General features: G+C 40.0%; 1 pseudogene; it reads left to right on the top strand.

Moving 5' to 3' along the window:
• The window catches only part of LOC131760349 (centrosomal protein of 78 kDa-like), a 29,572-nt pseudogene extending 11,624 nt beyond the window's left edge, over positions 1 to 17,948 (top strand).
• The last annotated feature ends 241 nt before the right edge of the window (positions 17,949 to 18,189 follow it).

Below are 18,189 nucleotides of genomic sequence, written 5' to 3'. Positions count from 1 at the left end.
CTTCCATGTCCTAGCTATTGTAAATAGAGCTGCAATGAACATTCCAAGAAGAGGTTTTAAAATTGGATTATGCATTATGTGTTTGCGTATACATTTCTATTTTTTTCCATACCCTAAATTACAAACCTGCCATGGCTGGTCTTGTGCAGGACTCTTCCACACGTGAGAAAATGAGAGTTGTCTGTATGTTAAATCTGTATAGACTTCGCAAGTGACCTTTATTCTTACATCAAAAGCACTTGACCTGCAGCAGTGTGGCCTCACCAGTGAGGGAGCAAAGGCTTTACTAAAGGCCCTTGAAACCAACAGAACTCTGGTCGTATTAGATACAAGAAAAAAATCCACTCGTTGGTATGTGGTCACTTTTTTCTTTTTAATTGATAAACACATAGCAAAACAAAAAGAGTTTGTTCACGTATTGACAGGTTTTTTTTTTTTGTATTGACAGTTTTTAAAAATTAATGTGTTTAACTTTCCTTATCGTATACAGTTGGCCCTTGCACAACTTGAGGGTTAGGGGTGCCGTTCCCCACGCAGTTCAAAATCTGGGTATCAGTTTATAGTCAGTGGTTCCACATCTGTGGATTCAACCAACCTTGGATCATGTAGGACGATAGTACATATTTATTGAAAAATATCCATGTGTCAATGGACCCACAAGGTTCAAACCCATGTTGTTCAAGCATCAGCTGTACTTTTCTAATGTTGCACTTCCCTTATGTTTTTAGCAGACAATGTACTAATTAAAGTGAGTTATACCTTTATATTGTTCTTATCTCTACTCTGAATAAAGATGAACCTAGATACTAAGCCTGCTTTCACCAAGACCATTATTTCCTTGTTGTGTAACCTCTGAATTCTTGCAAGGAATACTTTACTCATTTGTCAGTTTCACAAGTAATTTTTTTAATACCTTCTGTGTGCCAGATACAGGTCAGGCACTAGGGATAAAGCAGTGAACCAGACAGACAAAAGTCTTGCCCTCGTGGAGCTTACATTCTAGTGAAGGAGTTCAGATAGAAATGGGTAAGCAGATAAGTAATATAATTTTAGATAGTAGGAAGTGCAAAAATACCTTAATGTAAGGAGAGTGAGGGGGAGTAGGTAGGACTCCATTGGATAGGTTTGTTAGGAGACAGCTTCACTGGAGAAGTGGCATTTGAATGGAGACCTGAATGAAGAGAGGAGCAAGCCATGGAAGATCTGGAGTAAGCACATTCCAGGACAAGGAGGCCATGAGTATGCAGGCATGTAGGTAGGTGGAGTATTTAAGGAAAAGCGAGGAGGCCAACATGGCCAGAGTACTGAGTGAAGAAGAGTGTAGTATGACATGAGGTCAAGGAGCTAGCCAGGGGTCTGCTCTTGTAAAGTCTTTTTTTTTTTCTTTTTTTAAACATCTTTATTTGAGTATGACTGTTTTACAATAGTGTGTTAGTTTCTCTTTTACAACAAAGTGAATCAGTTATACATATACATATGTTCCCATAACTCTTCCCTCTTTTGTCACCCTCCCTCCCACCCTCCCTATCCCACCCCTCTAGGTGGTCACTAAGTACAGAGGTGAACTCCCTGTGCTATGCTGCAGCTTCCCACTAGCTATCTAATTTACATTTGGTAGTGTGTATATGTCCCTGCCACTCTCTCACATCGTCACAGCTTACCCTTCCCCCTCCCCATATCCTCAAGTCCATGCTCTAGTAGGTCTGTGTTTTATTCCCATCCTACCACTAATCTCTTCATGACATTTTTTTTTTTTTAGATTCCATATATATGTGTTAGCATACGGTATTTGTTTTTATCCTTCTGACTTACTTCACTCTGTATGACAGATTCCAGGTCTATCCACCTCATTACAAATAACTCAGTTTCATTTCTTTTTATGGCTGAGTAATATTCCATTGTATATATGTGCCACATCTTCCTTATCCATTCATCTGTTGATGGACACTTAGGTTGCTTCCATGTCCTGGCTATCGTAAATAGAGCTGCAATAAACATTTTGGTACATGACTCTTTTTGAATTATGGTTTTCTCAGGGTATATGCCCAGTAGTGGGATTGCTGGGTCATATGGTAGTTCTATTTGTAGTTTTTTAAGCAACCTCCATACTGTTCTCCATGGTGGCTGTATCATTTTACATTCCCACCAGCAGTGCAAGAGTGTTCCCTTTTCTCCACACCCTCTCCAGCATTTATTGTTTCTAGAGTTTTTGATGATGGCCAATCTGGCCGGTGTGAGATGATATCTCATTGTAGTTTTGATTTGCATTTCTCTAATTATTAATGATGTTGAGCATTCTTTCATGTGTTTGTTGGCTATCTGTATATCTTCTTTGGAGAAATGTCTATTTAGTTCTTCTGCCCATTTTTGGATTGGGCTGTTTGTTTTTTTGTTATTGAGCTGCATGAGTTGCTTATAAATTTTGGAGATTAATCCTTTGTCAGTTGCTTCATTTGCAAATATTTTCTCCCATTCTGAGGGTTGTCTTTTCATCTTGTTTATGGTATCCTTTGCTGTGCAAAAGCTTTTAAGTTTCATTAGATCCCATTTGTTTATTTTTGTTTTTATTTCCATTTCTCTAGGAGATGGGTCAAAAAGGATCTTGCTGTGATTGATGTCATAGAGTGTTCTGCCTATGTTTTCCTCTAAGAGTTTGATAGTGTCTGGCCTTACATTTAGGTCTTTAACCCATTTTGAGTTTATTTTTGTGTATGGTGTTAGGGAGTGTTCTAATTTCATACTTCTACAGGTAGCTGTCCAGTTTTCCCAGCACCACTTATTGAAGAGGCTGTCTTTTCTGCAGTGTATATTCTTGCCTCCTTTATCAAAGATAAGGTGACCATATGTGTGTGGGTTTATCTCTGGGCTTTCTATCCTGTTCCATTGATCTATATTTCTGTTTTTGTGCCAGTACCATACTGTCTTGATTACTGTGGCCTTGTAGTATAGTCTGAAGTCAGGGAGCCTGATTCCTCCAGCTCCATTTTTCGTTCTCAAGATTGCTTTGGCTATTCGGGGTCTTTTGTGTTTCCATACAAATTGTGAAATTCTTTTTTCTAGTTCTGTAAAAAATGCCAGTGGTAATTTGATAGGGATTGCATGGAATCTGTAGATTGCTTTGGGTAGTAGAGTCATTTTCACAATGTTGATTCTTCCAATCCAAGAACATGGTATATTTCTCCACCTATTTGTATTATCTTTAATTTCTTTCATCAGTGTCTTATAGTTTTCTGCATACAAGTCTTTTGTCTCCTTAGGTAGGTTTATTCCTAGATATTTTATTCTTTTTGTTGCAATGGTAAATGGGAGTGTTTTCTTAATTTCACTCTCAGATTTTTCATCATTAGTGTATAAGAATGCCGGAGATTTCTGTGCATTAACTTTGTATCCTGCTACTTTACCAAATTCATTGATTAGTTCTAGTAGTGTTCTGGTAGCATCCTTAGTATTCTCTATGTATAGTATCATGTCATCTGCAAACAGTGACAGCTTAACTTCTTCTTTTCCGATTTGGATTCCTTTTATTTCTTTATTTTCTCTAATTGCTGTGGCTAGAACTTCCAAAACTAGGTTGAATAAGAGTGGTGAGAGTGGGCAACCTTGTCTTCTTCCTGATCTTAGTGGAAATGGTTTCAGTTTTTCACCATTGAGAACAATGCTGGCTGTGGGTTTGTCATATATGGCCTTTATTATATTGAGGAAAGTTCCCTCTATGCCTACTTTCTGCAGGGTTTTTATCATAAATGGGTGTTGAATTTTGTCCAAAGCTTTCTCTGCATCTATTGAGATGATCATATGGTTTTTCTCCTTCAGTTTGTTGATATGGTGTATCACATTGATTGATTTGCGTATATTGAAGAATCCTTGCATTCCTGGAATAAACCCCACTTGATCATGGTGTATGATCCTTTTAATGTGCTGTTGGATTCTGTTTGCTAGTATTTTGTTGAGGATTTTTGCATCTATGTTCATCAGTGATATTGGCCTATAGTTTTCTTTCTTTTTGACGTCTTTGTCTGGTTTTGGTATCAGGGTGATGGTGGCCTCGTAGAATGAGTTTGGGAGTGTTCCTCCCTCTGCTATATTTTGGAAGAGTTTGAGAAGGATAGGTGTTAGCTCTTCTCTAAATGTTTGATAGAATTCGCCTGTGAAGCCATCTGGTCCTGGGCTTTTGTTTGTTGGAAGATTTTTAATCACAGTTTCAATTTCAGTGCTTGTGATTGGTCTGTTCATATTTTCTGTTTCTTCCTGGTTCAGTATCGGCAGCTTGTGCATTTCTAAGAATTTGTCCATTTCTTCCAGGTTGTCCATTTTATTGCCATAGAGTTGCTTGTAGTAATCTCTAATAATCTTTTGTATTTCTGCAGAGTCAGTTGTTACATCTCCTTTTTCATTTCTAATTCTATTGATTTGAGTCTTCTCCCTTTTTTTCTTGATGAGTCTGGCTAATGGTTTATCAATTTTATTTATCTTCTCAAAGAACCAGGTTTTACTTTTATTGATCTTTGCTATTGTTTCCTTCATTTCTTTTTCATTTATTTATGATCTGATCTTTATGATTTCTTTCCTTCTGCTAACTTTGGGGGTTTTTTGTTCTTCCTTCTCTAATTGCTTTAGGTGCAAAGTTAGGTTGTTTATTCGAGATGCTTCCTGTTTCTTAAGGTATGATTGTATTGCTATAAACTTCCCTCTTAGAACTGCTTTTGCTGTATCCCATAGGTTTTGGGTCGTCGTGTGTCCATTGTCATTTGTTTCTAAGTACTTTTTGATTTCCTCTTTGATTTCTTCAGTGATCACTTCGTTATTAAGTAGTGTATTGTTTAGCCTCCATGTGTTTGTATTTTTTACAGATCTTTTCCTGTAATTGATATCTAGTCTCATAGCATTGTGGTCAGAAAAGATACTTGATACGATTTCAATTTTCTTAAATTTGCCAAGGCTAGATTTGTGACCCAAGATATGATCTATCCTGGAGAATGTTCCATGGGCACTTGAGAAAAATGTGTATTCTGTTGTTTTTGGATGCAATGTCCTATAAATATCAAGTAAATCCATCTTGTATAATGTATCATTTAAAGCTTGTGTTTCCGTATTTATTTTCATTTTGGATGATCTGTCCATTGGTGACAGTGGGGTGTTAAAGTCCCCTACTATGACTGTGTTACTGTCGATTTCCCCTTTTATGGCTGTTAGTATTTGCCTTATGTATTGAGGTGCGCCTATGTTGGGTGCATAAATATTTACAATTGTTATATCTTCTTCATGGATCAATCCCTTGATCATTATATAGTGTCCTTCTTTGTCTCTTGTAATAGTTTTTATTTTAAAGTCTATTTTGTCTGATATGAGAATTGCTACTCCAGCTTTCTTCTGATTTCCATTTGCATGGAATATCTTTTTCCATCCCATCACTTTCAGCCTGTAAGTGTCCCTAGGTCTGAAGTGGGTCTCTTGTAGACAGCATATATATGGGTCCTGTTTTTGTATCCATTCAGCCAGTCTGTGTCTTTTTTGGGAGCATTTAATCCATTTACATTTAGGGTAATTATTGATATGTGCGTTCCTATTACCATTTACTTAATTGTTTCAGGTTGTTCTTGTAGGTCTTTTCCTTCTCTTATGTTTCTTGCTTAGAGAAGTTCCTTTAGCATTTGTTGTAAAGCTGGTTTGGTGGTGCTGTACTCTCTCAGCTTTTGCTTGTCTGTAAAGGTTTTAATTTCTCCATCAAATCTGAATGAGATCCTTGCTGGGTAGAGTAGTCTTGGTTGTAGGTTTTTTTCCTTCATCACTTTAAATATGTCCTGCCACTCCCTTCTGGCTTGTAGAGTTTCTGCTGAAAGATCAGATGTTAGCCTTATGGGGATTCCCTTGTGTGTTATTTGTTGTTTTTCCCTTGCTGCTTTTATTTATTTATTTATTTATTTATTTATTTTTATTTTTTATTTTTTTTATTTTTTATTTTTTTTTATTTTTAACATCTTTATTGGAGTATAATTGTTTTACAATAGTGTGTTAGTTTTCCCTCTACAACAAACTAAATCAGTTATACATACACACATGCTCCCACATCTCCTCCCTCTTGCATCACCCTCTCTCCCACCCTCCCTATCCCACCCCCCCAGGCGGTCACACAGCACAGAGGTGATCTCCCTGTGCTATGCAGCAGCTTCCCACCAGCTATCTAATTTACGTTTGATAGTGTATATATGTCCCTGCCACTCCCCCACTTCGTCACAGCCCACCCCTCCCCCTCCCCATATCCTCAAGTCCATGCTCGAGTGAGTCTGTGTTTTATTCCCGTCCTACCACTAACCTCTTCATGACATTTTTTCCCCTTAGAGTCCATATATATGTGTTAGCATACGGTATTTGTTTTTCTCCTTCTGACTTACTTCACTCTGTATGACAGACTCCAGGTCCATCCACCTCATTATAAATAACTCAGTTTCATTTCTTTTTATGGCTGAGTAATATTCCATTGTGTATATGTGCCACATCTTCTTTATCCATTCATCTGTTGATGGACACTTAGGTTGCTTCCATGTCCTGGCTATTGTAAATAGAGCTGCAATGAACATTTTGGTACATGAGTCTTTCTGAATTATAGTCTTCTCAGGGTATATTCCCAGTAGTGGGATTGCTGGGTCGTATGGTAGTTCTATTTGTAGTTTTTTAAGGAACCTCCATACTGTTCTCCATAGCGGCTGTATCAATTTACATTCCCACCAGCAGTGCAAGAGGGTTCCCTTTTCTCCACACCCTCTCCAGCATTTATTGTTTCTAGAGTTTTTGATGATGGCCAATCTGACCGGTGTGAGATGATATCTCATTGTAGTTTTGATTTGCATTTCTCTAATGATTAATGAGGTTGAGCATTCTTTCATGTGTTTGTTAGCAATCTGTATATCTTCTTTGGAGAAATGTCTATTTAGTTCTTCTGCCCATTTTTGGATTGGGTTGTTTGTTTTTTTGTTATTGAGCTGCATGAGTTGCTTATAAATTTTGGAAATTAATCCTTTGTCAGTTGCTTCATTTGCAAATATTTTCTCCCATTCTGAGGGTTGTCTTTTGGTCTTGTTTATGGTATCCTTTGCTGTGCAAAAGCTTTTAAGTTTCATTAGGTCCCATTTGTTTATTTGTGTTTTTATTTCCATTTCTCTAGGAGATGGGTCAAAAAGGATCTTGCTGTGATTTATGTCGTATAGTGTTCTGCCTATGTTTTCCTCTAAGAGTTTGATAGTGTCTGGCCTTACATTTAGGTCTTTAACCCATTTTGAGTTTATTTTTGTGTGTGGTGTTAGGGATTGTTCTAATTTCATACTTTTACATGTAGCTGTCCAGTTTTCCCAGCACCACTTATTGAAGAGGCTTCCCTTGCTGCTTTTAATATGTTTTCTTTGTATTTAATTTTTGCCAGTTTGATTATTATGTGTCTCGGCGTGTTTATCCTTGGGTTTATTCTGTATGGGACTCTGTGCTTCCTGGACTTGGTTGACTATTTCCTTTCCTTCTTAGGGAAGTTTTCAACTATAATCTCTTCAAATATTTTCTCAGTCCCTTTCTTTTTCTCTTCTTCTTCTGGGACCCCTATGATTCGAATGTTGGTGCGTTTAATGTTGTCCCAGAGACCTCTGAGACTGTCCTCAGTTCTTTTCATTCTTTTTTCTTTCTTCTGCTCTGCAGTAGTTATTTCCACTATTTTATCTTCCAGGTCACTTATCCGTCCTTCTGCCTCAGTTATTCTGCTACTGATCCCGTCTAGAGTATTTTTCATTTCATTTATTGTGTTGCTCATCGTTACTTGCTTCCTCTTTATTTCTTCTAGGTCCTTGTGAACTGTTTCTTGCAATTTGTCTATTCTATTTCCAAGATTTTGCATCATCTTCACCATCATTATTCTAAATTCTCTTTCAGGTAGATTGGCTATTACCTCTTCATCTGTTAGGTCTGGTGTGTTTTTATCTTGTTCCTTCATCTGCTGTGTGTTTTTCTGTCTTCTCATTTTGCTTATCTTACTGTGTTTGGGGTCTCCCTTTTGCAGGCTGCAGGTTCGTATTTCTATCTATTTTTGGTGGCTGTCCCCAGTGGCTTAGGTTGGTTCAGTGGGTTGAGCAGGTTTCCTGGTTGGAGGGACCAGTTCCCCTGTTCTGGTGGATGAGGCTGGATCCCGTCTCCCTGGTGGGTAGGTCCACGTCTGGGGGCGTGTATGGGGATGTCGGTAGCCTTACTGTGATTCTAGGCAGCCTCTCTGCTAATGGATGGGGCTGTAGACCTGTCTCGCTCTTTGTTGGGTGTAGGGTGTCCAGCACTGTTCGTTGCTGGTCCTTGAGTGAATTTGGGTCTTGGTGTTGAGATGGAGATCTCTGGGAGATTTTCGCCGTTTGATATTACGTGGAGCTGAGAGGTCTCTTGTGGACCAGTGTCCTGAGGTTAGTTCTCCCACCTCAGAGACACAGCCTTGACACCTGGCTGGAGTGCCAAGAGCCTTTAATCCACACGGCTCAAAACAAAAGGGAGAAAAAAGTAGAAAGTCAAGAAAGGAAGGAAGAAAGGAGGAAGGGAGGGAAGGAAGGAAGAAAGGAAGGGAGGGAGGAAGAAAGGAAGGGAGGAAGGAAGGAGGGAATAAAGAAAGGAAGGGAGGGAGGAAGAAAGGAAGGGAGGAAGGAAGGAGGGAATAAAAGGAAGGGAGGGAGGAAGAAAGGAAGGGAGGAAGGAAGGAGGGAATAAAGAAAGGAAGGGAGGGAGGAAGAAAGGAAGGGAGGAAGGAAGGAGGGAATAAAGAAAGGAAGGGAGGGAGGAAGAAAGGAAGGGAAGAAGGAAGGAGGGAATAAAGAAAGGAAGGGAGGGAGGAAGAAAGGAAGAGAGGGAGGAAGAAAGGAAGGGAGGGAGGAAGAAAGGAAGGGAGGAAGGAAGGAGGGAATAAAGAAAGGAAGGGAGGGAGGAAGAAAGGAAGGGAGGAAGGAAGGAGGGAATAAAGGAAGGAAGGGAGGGAGGAAGAAAGGAAGGGAGGAAGGAAGGAGGGAATAAAGGAAGGAAGGGAGGAAGGAAGGAAGGAGGGAAATAGGAACGAAAGGAGGGAAGGAAGGAAGAAAGAAAGGGGATAAGACAAAATAAAGTAGGGTAAAATACAGTTATTAAAATAACAAAATAATTATTAAGAAGAAAAATTTCTATTAAAGAAAAAAAAAGACAAAAAAAAAAAAGGTCGGTCTAACCCCAGGACAAATGGTGAAAACAAAGCTACACAGACAAAATCTCACACAGCAGCACCCACATACACACTCACAAAAAGAAAAAAGGGGAAAATAATAGTATATCTTGCTCCCAAAGTCCACTTCCTCAACCTGGGATATTTCGCTGTCTATTCAGGTTTTCCACAGATGCAGGGCACTTCAAGCTGACTGTGGAGCTTTAACCCGCTGTTTCTGAGGCTGCTGGGAGGGACCACCCCCTCTCTTTGTTCGCACAGCTCCTGGGGCTCAGCCCTGGACCTGGCCCCGCCTCTGCGCGCAGGTCATCTGAGGGCGTCTGCCCTTCGCTCAGAGAGGGCGGGGTCAAAGGAGCAGCGTTAACGGAGCAGCTGATTCGTGGTCTCTGGCTCACTCAGGCGGTGGGTGGGGGGGCACGGATGTGGGGCGAGTCCGCGGCGGCAGAGGCCGGCGTGACGCTGCACCGGCCCGAGGCGCGCCGCGCGTTTTCCCGGGGAAGCAGTCCCAGGATCCTGGGACCCCGGCACTGGTGGGCTGCACAGGCTCCCGGGAGGGGCGGTGTGGAGAGTGACCTGCGCTCTCACACAGGCCTCTTGGTGGCGGCAGTAGCAACCCTAGCGTCCCACACCCGTCTCTGTTGTCCGTGCGGACAGCCGCAGCTCACGCCCTTTTCTGGAGCTCCTTTATGTGGTGCCCTTAATTCCCTTTCCTCGCGCCCCAGGAAGCGAAGAGGCAAGAAAAAGTCTCTTGTCTCTTCGGCAGCTCCGCGCCCGTTTCTGGAGCTCCTTTAAGCGGCGCGCTTAAACCCCTCTCCTCGCGCAGCAGGAGGTAAAGAGGGAAGAAAAGGTCTCTTGCCTCTTCGGCAGCTCCAGACTTCTCCTGAACTCCCTCCCAGCCAGCCGTGGTGCGCTAACCCCTTCAGGCTGTTTTCGCTCTGCTAACTCCAGACCTTTCCCTGGGATCCGCCCGAGGCTCAGTTCCCAGCCCCGCCCGCCGCGGCGGGTGAGCAGACAAGCCTCTCTGGCTGGTGAGTGCTGATCGGCACCGATCCTCCGTGCGGGAATCTCTCCGCTTTGCCCTCCGCACCCTGTTGGCTGCGGTCTCCTCCGCGGCTCTGAAGCTTCCCCCTCCGCTACCGGCAGTCTCCGCCCGCGAAGGGGCTTCTAGTGTGTGGGAACCTTTCCTCCCTCTCGGCTCCCTCCCACTGGTGCAGGTCCCGTCCCTATTCTTTTGTCTCTGTTTATTCTTTTTTCTTTTGCCCTACCCAGGTACGTGGGGGGGTTTCTTGCCTGAGGTCTGAGGTCTGAGGTCTTCTGCCAGCGTTCGGTGGGTGTTCTATAGGAGAAGTTCCACGTGTAGATGTATTTCTGATGTATCTGTGAGGAGGAAGAGTGATCCCCGCGTCTTTCTCTTCTGCCATCTTCTCGTTCCCCTCTTGTAAAGTCTTGAAGGCCAGAGTAAAGATGTGGATTATTCTAAACAAGTAAAGGGTTTTGAAGTGGGAAAAGGCATGATCCAAATAGTATCTGAATAAGGTGACCTGGTATAGAGAATAGACTTGGGGGAGAAAGAAGAGAAACAGGGAGAGCAGTTAGGAGACTCTCTAAGTGGTCCAAATAAAGAGATGTTTATGGCCTAGCTTAGGTTGGAAGTTTGGACCAAGTGAAAAGCAGTTTAATGCAGGTTGTGTTTTGAGGGTGTAGCTAACAAGACTTGCAGATAGATGAGATGTGGGGTATGAAGGAACTAGTAACAGGAGACAAGTCGTTGATGATTATGTGTGCAATTGGGTGGTATCACTTAGAAAAAGGGGGCTGATGGGAGGAGCAGCTTTTGAGGGAATATCAGGACTTTGGTTTGATATGTTAGATGCCCTTTAGGTATCTAAGTGTCTGGACAGTGCTCAGACTGTACTTTCTATCCAGAGGTATCGAAAGCCACTTTAGATGCAAAATGTTTAAAGTTGACCTTTGCTGCTGCCAAAATAGTAGCCACTGGAGGCAGTCTGCAAGATGGCATCTTAGGTTTTTGAGGAAGAAATTAGAATACACAAAGTGGGAAGTAAGTGTGTAATTACATAATGTAGATTTCATATTTAATTTTACGGGAAAGCAATAATTATTTGGCTTTTGGTTTTAAATGGAAGTAGCCACTCACTGGGAAATAATTACTCTAATTTCAATTTATTTTACTTTAGATCATTCTGTGATGAAAGCAGTTATTGAAAAAGTTCTCCAGATGGAAGGAGTGCCAAGTCAGAGGTATATAACATGTTTTAGTTCTCTTGGAAGAATTTCTCTTTAATGGCTTGTTTTTCTTTCTTTCTTAAAAGAAAATTATCAAGGTACTTTCTGCCATCTTAAAACTAAGTTTTTAGTCAAATGAAATGGCTTTTCTGTTTTTGAAAATGTTGTGTGATGCTTTAATTTAGGTTCCCAGAAATCCAGATTGAAAACCTTTTATTAACTTAAAGTATTTTAATTTCCAATGAAGATCAAACCCTCATAAATTACCTGTAACTTAAGTGGCATACTTTTTATTTCTCTCTCAGTACCAGTGGATAACTTCTCCATCAGTGAAGGAACCATCCCAAACTGCTAGACAGAAAAAGATAACTATAATTTTGGGAAGTGATTGAAAAGGAAAAGCTACTATTAGAATTGGTAACTCTTTCTTTTGTTTAATGCTACTAGAACTTATACCCCTTATGTTTTCCAGTGTGCTAAAATTAAAACAGCCAATATTAACCACATGCATATTAGGAGGCCTATAATTATTTTGATACTTATGAGAATTTATAGAATATAGATATAATAAATGAATTTAAAGGGATGTTAATATTAACCAACATTATTGTTTGGATCTCATAAAAACTTTGTTATTTTGAAAATATTTCCTGGTGGATGATTCCTTCTAATACTTTGCAATTGAAATTTGGGGTGCACTTTGATGATAATGTTAGTAGTGGTGCTTTTGAGGAATGATTTTTTTTTTTTAATGCAGAATTACCTTTTGTGCCATAAGAAACAAAATTTCTTCTCAGTTGCAACCTTCCCATTGTTCCCTGCTTCTTTCTTCGAAATTCTTACCTAAATTTTTGAGTCAGGTAACATCTTGTTTCTCTCAATGATAAAAAAAAACTTGAAATATGTATTATCCTTATAAGAGACTTCTACAGACAAGTTTATTGACCTAGATTGAACATTTTAGAAAAACATTTTCTAAATGTTTACTGTAATGTATATTTCATTTTCCAAATGGTAGTTAACCCAGGATTTTATAACTAAGCCTATAATTTTGTTACCAAATGTAATAAAAAGCTTTTAAAACCCTTTAACAATCAGTGGTATAAGTTTCACATTCTCCTGAATATATAAATTTGCTATAATTTACTTCTACTGATAATGTTTGTATTGTTTCTAAGAGACCTTAACTTTTTATTTTCTGGAACATATTATTGTTAGTCACAAATAGTCTTTTTTTTTTGGCGATAAGAATGAATAGCAGGAGCAGCATTTGTTAAACTAAATCTAATATGAAACTGACTCTTTTTTGTGAGTAAATTTGAATTTTGAAACAGTAAAACAATAAGGTTTAATATAAAGCAAAATAAATTTTTTAGGTTTATGATCTGCCAATTTCCCAGAAAAAGTTTTGTGGTGACTTTAGTTATATACCAGATACATTAAAATCACCAATGGACAACACATCTTTTATTCAGGTACCTTCTGAAAATTTTAAAAATTTGTTGACTTAATATCACTGAACTGTCCACTTTAAAATGGTTAAAATGATAAATTTTCTGTTTTGTGTATTTTTGAAAGTGTTGTTTGAAGATTTTTTCACTGTTGTGGCCTCTCCCGTTGCGGAGCTCCGGACGCGCAGGCCCAGCGGCCATGGCTCACGGGCTTAGTTGCTCCGCGGCATGTGGGATCTTCCCGGACCAGGGCACGAACCCGTGTCTCCTGCATCGGCAGGCGGATTCTCAACCACTGCGCCACCAGGGAAGCCCAGGATTTTTGGGTTTCATAAAGGTATTGTATTAGCATAACAATGAAAAAAATTAAAAGACCACCTCTAATCTCATTATACTGTCAAGCAATATTTACTTTTTTTTTTTTTTTTTTTGTGGTACGCAGGCCTCTCACGGTTGTAGCCTCTCCCGTTGCGGAGCACAGGCTGCGGATTCACAGGCTCAGCGGCCATGGCTCACGGGCCCAGCCGCTCTGCGGCATGTGGGATCTTCCCGGACCGGGGCACGAACCCGTGTCCCCTGCATCGGCAGGCGGATTCTTAACCACTGTGCCACCAGGGAAGCCCCAATATTTACATTTTTATTTTCTCTTCCTGCTGTCTATAAACATAATTCCATATAGCTTCAATATAATTTGCCATTCTTATCTTTTCATACTAAATTTAAATTTTATGATTCATAGTTATACTTTTTAACATTGTATTCACAAGGTTTCATTGAGTTGGTCAATTTTTTAAATTGGTGAAAAATTGGAAATAACCTAAAATAAACTACTGTAAATAAACATCTTCATAAATACAGCCTTTTTTTTTCAACTTAAAGATGTATGTTTTTGATTCTCTATTAATCTCTATTGCTTGGGCAATAGTGTATTAAATAGAAGTTGTTAAGAGCGTTTATGAAGTAAAAAAAGCTTATGATTGTCTGCCAGTTGTTATTTCAAGAGAGTGATATTTTAATAATCAAATAGTGCATACAAAGAAGTTAAGATTTGTGATATCACACTAATTAGATACTATTATTAAAAATTTACATCGGGCTTCCCTGGTGGCGCAGTGGTTGAGAGTCCGCCTGCCGATGCAGGGGACACAGGTTCCTGTCCCGGTCCGGGAAGATCCCATGTGCCGCGGAGCGGCTGGGCCCGTGAGCCATGGCCACTGAGCCTGCGCGTCCGGAGCCTGTGCTCCGCAACGGGAGAGGCCACAACACTGAGAGGCCCGCGTAGCACAAAAAAAAAAAAAAAAAAAAAAAAAAAATTTACATAAAGCATTCTTAAAATAGCTAAGTTGACTTTTGCTATGATATTAGAAATGGAAATATATATAAATAAAACGTGTATATGTAAAACATATTAGGAATTCTGTAAAATTAGTACCTGTTGGTATATAATAAATAGGGCATCATGGAATGAGAAGAAAACAAACTTTTTTTTTATTTAGCATGATTAAACAAAGTAGAAATGTAACTGAAGTATAAAAGCTCATTGAGCTATTTTAAGAGTAATTTTATTTCTTGGGCGTTTTTTTTTTTGTATTTGCCTCGGTTATTTGGAGACACAGAGGTAAGCAAAATCAGTATCTGGGTATATACCTAGATCCAGGTGAGTATAGGGGTGAAATAATGGTGTGAATTGTGTCGCATTTATATTGTAATCATGTATGCCTAAAAAAAGATGGGAACTTTTATTAGAAATTTTTAAAATCTCCTAACAAGAAAAGTGTAATTAAAAAAATTTTAATACAAATGTATTTGCATTAGTTTCTGAAAGTAAAGGAAGGGTATACACATACAAACCACATGCATACAAACATTTTTTTTGAGGGTAATTAAGTTAAAAAAAATAAAATAGCACAAAATGAACTGAGCTCCTATATAACTTTAAGAGGCATGTAAGTCACACAGGATTGTATGGTGACTATCAATAAGCTACACTCCATGAAATATTTGTCCTGTATTACCACATACACTCCATTTTACCCTGCATCCTAATGCTGCTAAAATATAGTAGGAAGCAGCAGCATAGCACAGGGAGATCAGCTCAGTGCTTTGCGATGACCTAGAGCGGTGGGATAGGGAGGGTGGGAGGGAGGCTCAAGAGGGAGGGAATATGAGGACATGTGTATGCATATGGCTGATTGGCTTTGTTGTGTAACAGAAACTAACAACTGTGAAGTAATTATACTCCAATAAAGATCTATTAAAGTAACATAAAATATAGTAGATTTGAAGGATAAATATAACCATTTTAACCTATGATGTTTGTTTTCAGTAAATTCAAGTTAAATATTTAAATGTGAATTTTAATATATGGCTTGTTCTAAATAAAATATAAACACATAGGTCTAGTTTTTGCAACCAAATGTTTCATATAAAGGTACTTGCCTCTTTACTACCGAAACATAGGATAAGTCTCCACATTTCACTCTTTTATCCAGTGGGTTCCATTTGTTTTTTTGTGTGTGTTTTCTATATGAAATCAAAGGAGCAGTGTAGGTTGACAGGCTTATAGGAGAGTAACATTGACTCACCTACCACCCAGCAACTTGCAGCCTTATAACTTTTATTGTTTTTACATAGAAAAAGTCATCTTAAATTGAAATTTTGGTCTAATTCTGAAGATTCTGTTTGGCAGAAGTCAAGGGTGTATCTGTGTTTCTCTGTCCTTGAGATTCAGAAATGCCAAAGGTGTTCTAAGATTCAGTAAACTTGAGTGTTTCTGCATGATACATAAAATGTATCATACTTTGGGATTATTTTTAAAATGTATTTTTGCATTTCTGCACATCTCAATACATTTTTTTTTTTTTTTTTGCGGTATGCGGGCCTCTCACTGTTGTGGCCTCTCCTGTTGCGGAGCACAGGCTCCGGACGCGCAGGCCCCGGACGCGCAGGCCCAGCGGACGCGCAGGCCCAGCGGACGCGCAGGCCCAGCGGCGATGGCTCACGGGCCCAGCCGCTCCACGGCATGTGGGGTCTTCCCCGACCGGGGCACGAACCCGTGTCCCCTGCATCGGCAGGCGGACTCGCAACCACTGCGCCACCAGGGAAGCCCAATACTTTTGTTTTAGTTAAAATAACTTGTTACTGTAGATAACTTATATTTTTTAAAAATGGTAGCTTATGTAAAACCTTTGTACAAAACGATCCTCTTTTTAATGTCTTTGGCATCATTGTCAAGTGCCTGTTTGATTCCTTTCAAAGTGTAACTGTGTGACAGTAGCTCTGTAGACCTTTGGTGCATCTTGATTCCTTCTTTTCATGCTTTGTCAAACATAGGCTTGGCCGCAAAGAAACGTGTAAGTAATAGAAGGAAACACTGCTTGTAAAGAATGTTATGCTCCTGAACCTCTACCACCTGGTGTGTCTGGTTTCCTGCCGTGGCGTACTGCAGAATGTGCAAAAAGGAACAGGTAACGTGTTTGCATTCCCTGTCTTTTTCAGTCGTTCAGAATTCTTTATTTTGGAACTTCTATTATGTGGGAGGTCTCTGGTGCTTTCTATAGAGGAAAAAAGATAACTCACACATGGCTTCTGCCTAATGAGCCCTCTCAGGAAGAAAAACAAAAAATAATTGGGAGTTTCAAGTTGTTTCTCAAGTGTCACAACAGAGGTAACCCCGTGGGAGTCATGAGGAGACTAAAATTATCACCAATTGTGGAGGTAAGAAAAGTTTCACTAAAGGCAGGTGAGGTTGAGCCAAGCCCTATAGCACAGAAGTAGAAATTTGGATATGTACGAATGGGAAAAAAGATATTTTAAGCATGGGAAATAGTTTAATGCAGAATGGATGAGAAATATGCATTAGACCTATTCTAAATCACCTGGCTTATTAACTCAGTAAATCAGATTTAGTGAGTCAAACTAGCTTTAGCTGATTACTTATCCAGGGGATAGCTGTTCATGGTAATTTTTGTCACAGAACAGTAAATAAAATTGTTGAACTATAGCTTTAGGCTTGCTAAGTGAAATAGATTGCTCTAGATGATTTTCAAGTGACTTACTTGGTGGTATTCACGAAATTGGGGGTTAACAATTGCTTAAGAAAACAAAGAGAATTGATTTTAAATAGTACTTGAAGTGGTTACTGTGTAAAATATCTGTTCAGTTGCTCATGTTAAACTGATGTTTATAATCCCCGTTGGACAACCGACTACTTTTTTGCAAATGTTGATGTGAATTGCTGTTGCATAAACTATAGTGTTGAATCCCCAGTCTTTGCACTTGAGTTTAACAGCTCTGTGGTTTCCTATCTTCTTCTTGAGACACTTAATCTCAGGTCCATCCTCGTCACACAGAGTGGTAAATAAGAGAAAGATTAATATCACCATTTAAAGAAGTGAGACTGAAATCTCAACCATCTTGAACATAGGAACTGAAGGGGCCTCTCAGCAGTTCAGAGAGTTATTACCAAGCCTGTCGGCTGAATTCTGTTCAGTTTTCTCCGTAGCAGAGCCCTCCAGGTCCGTCTTTTGAGCTTATTTATTTATTTATTTATTTATTTTGCGGTACGCGGGCCTCTCACTGTTGTGGCCTCTCCTGTTGTGGAGCACAGGCTCCGGATGCGCAGGCTCAGCAGTCATGGCTCACGGGCCCAGCCGCTCCGCGGCATGTGGGATCTGTGTCCCCTGCATCGGCAGGCGGACCCTCAACCACTGCGCCGCCAGGGAAGCCCTCCAATCACATATTTTAATTGGAGAAATAGTTCCTATGAGGTACGCATTAGTTCCCTATGGCTGCTGTAATAAATTACTACAAATGTGCTTGCTTAAAACAAAACACATTATTTTCTTATGGTTCTGCAAGACAGAGGTCCAAAACCAGAGGGCCTGTTTTTAAACCATCTGCCTCCAATTCCAGGTGCCAGGAGCCAGACTCAGCCTACAGGTCTCTTCTGCTTGTCTGGAAGTGAAACCATGTGTCATGATTACTCAAATCCTGTCTTCACTCATCAAGGTAGCTTGAACACTTACACGTCCTCCAAGTAGCATGTAGCATAAGCAATAAGATGTTTGCCCCAGCATTGTCCAGGAACTTGGAATCAGCTGTGTCTAGTTAGGCTGAGCTGGTTAATACTGGAGAGGACCACCGATCTTCCAACTGGGCAAGTGCCTTTTGACCTTCTGCCATCAGAGGGCCGACAACTCCAGCCTGAGAATGTGCTGAGCCCTGTAGCCTAGTTACACCAGCTCAGAACAATGATGAGCACACCTTTTTCCAATCACCTTT

This window comes from Kogia breviceps, chromosome 7 (assembly GCF_026419965.1).
Source record: "Kogia breviceps isolate mKogBre1 chromosome 7, mKogBre1 haplotype 1, whole genome shotgun sequence".
NCBI classification, from domain to species: Eukaryota; Metazoa; Chordata; class Mammalia; order Artiodactyla; family Physeteridae; genus Kogia; species Kogia breviceps.
Note: the sequence above shows the minus strand (reverse complement) of the source record. Positions and strands in the feature narration are given on the sequence as shown.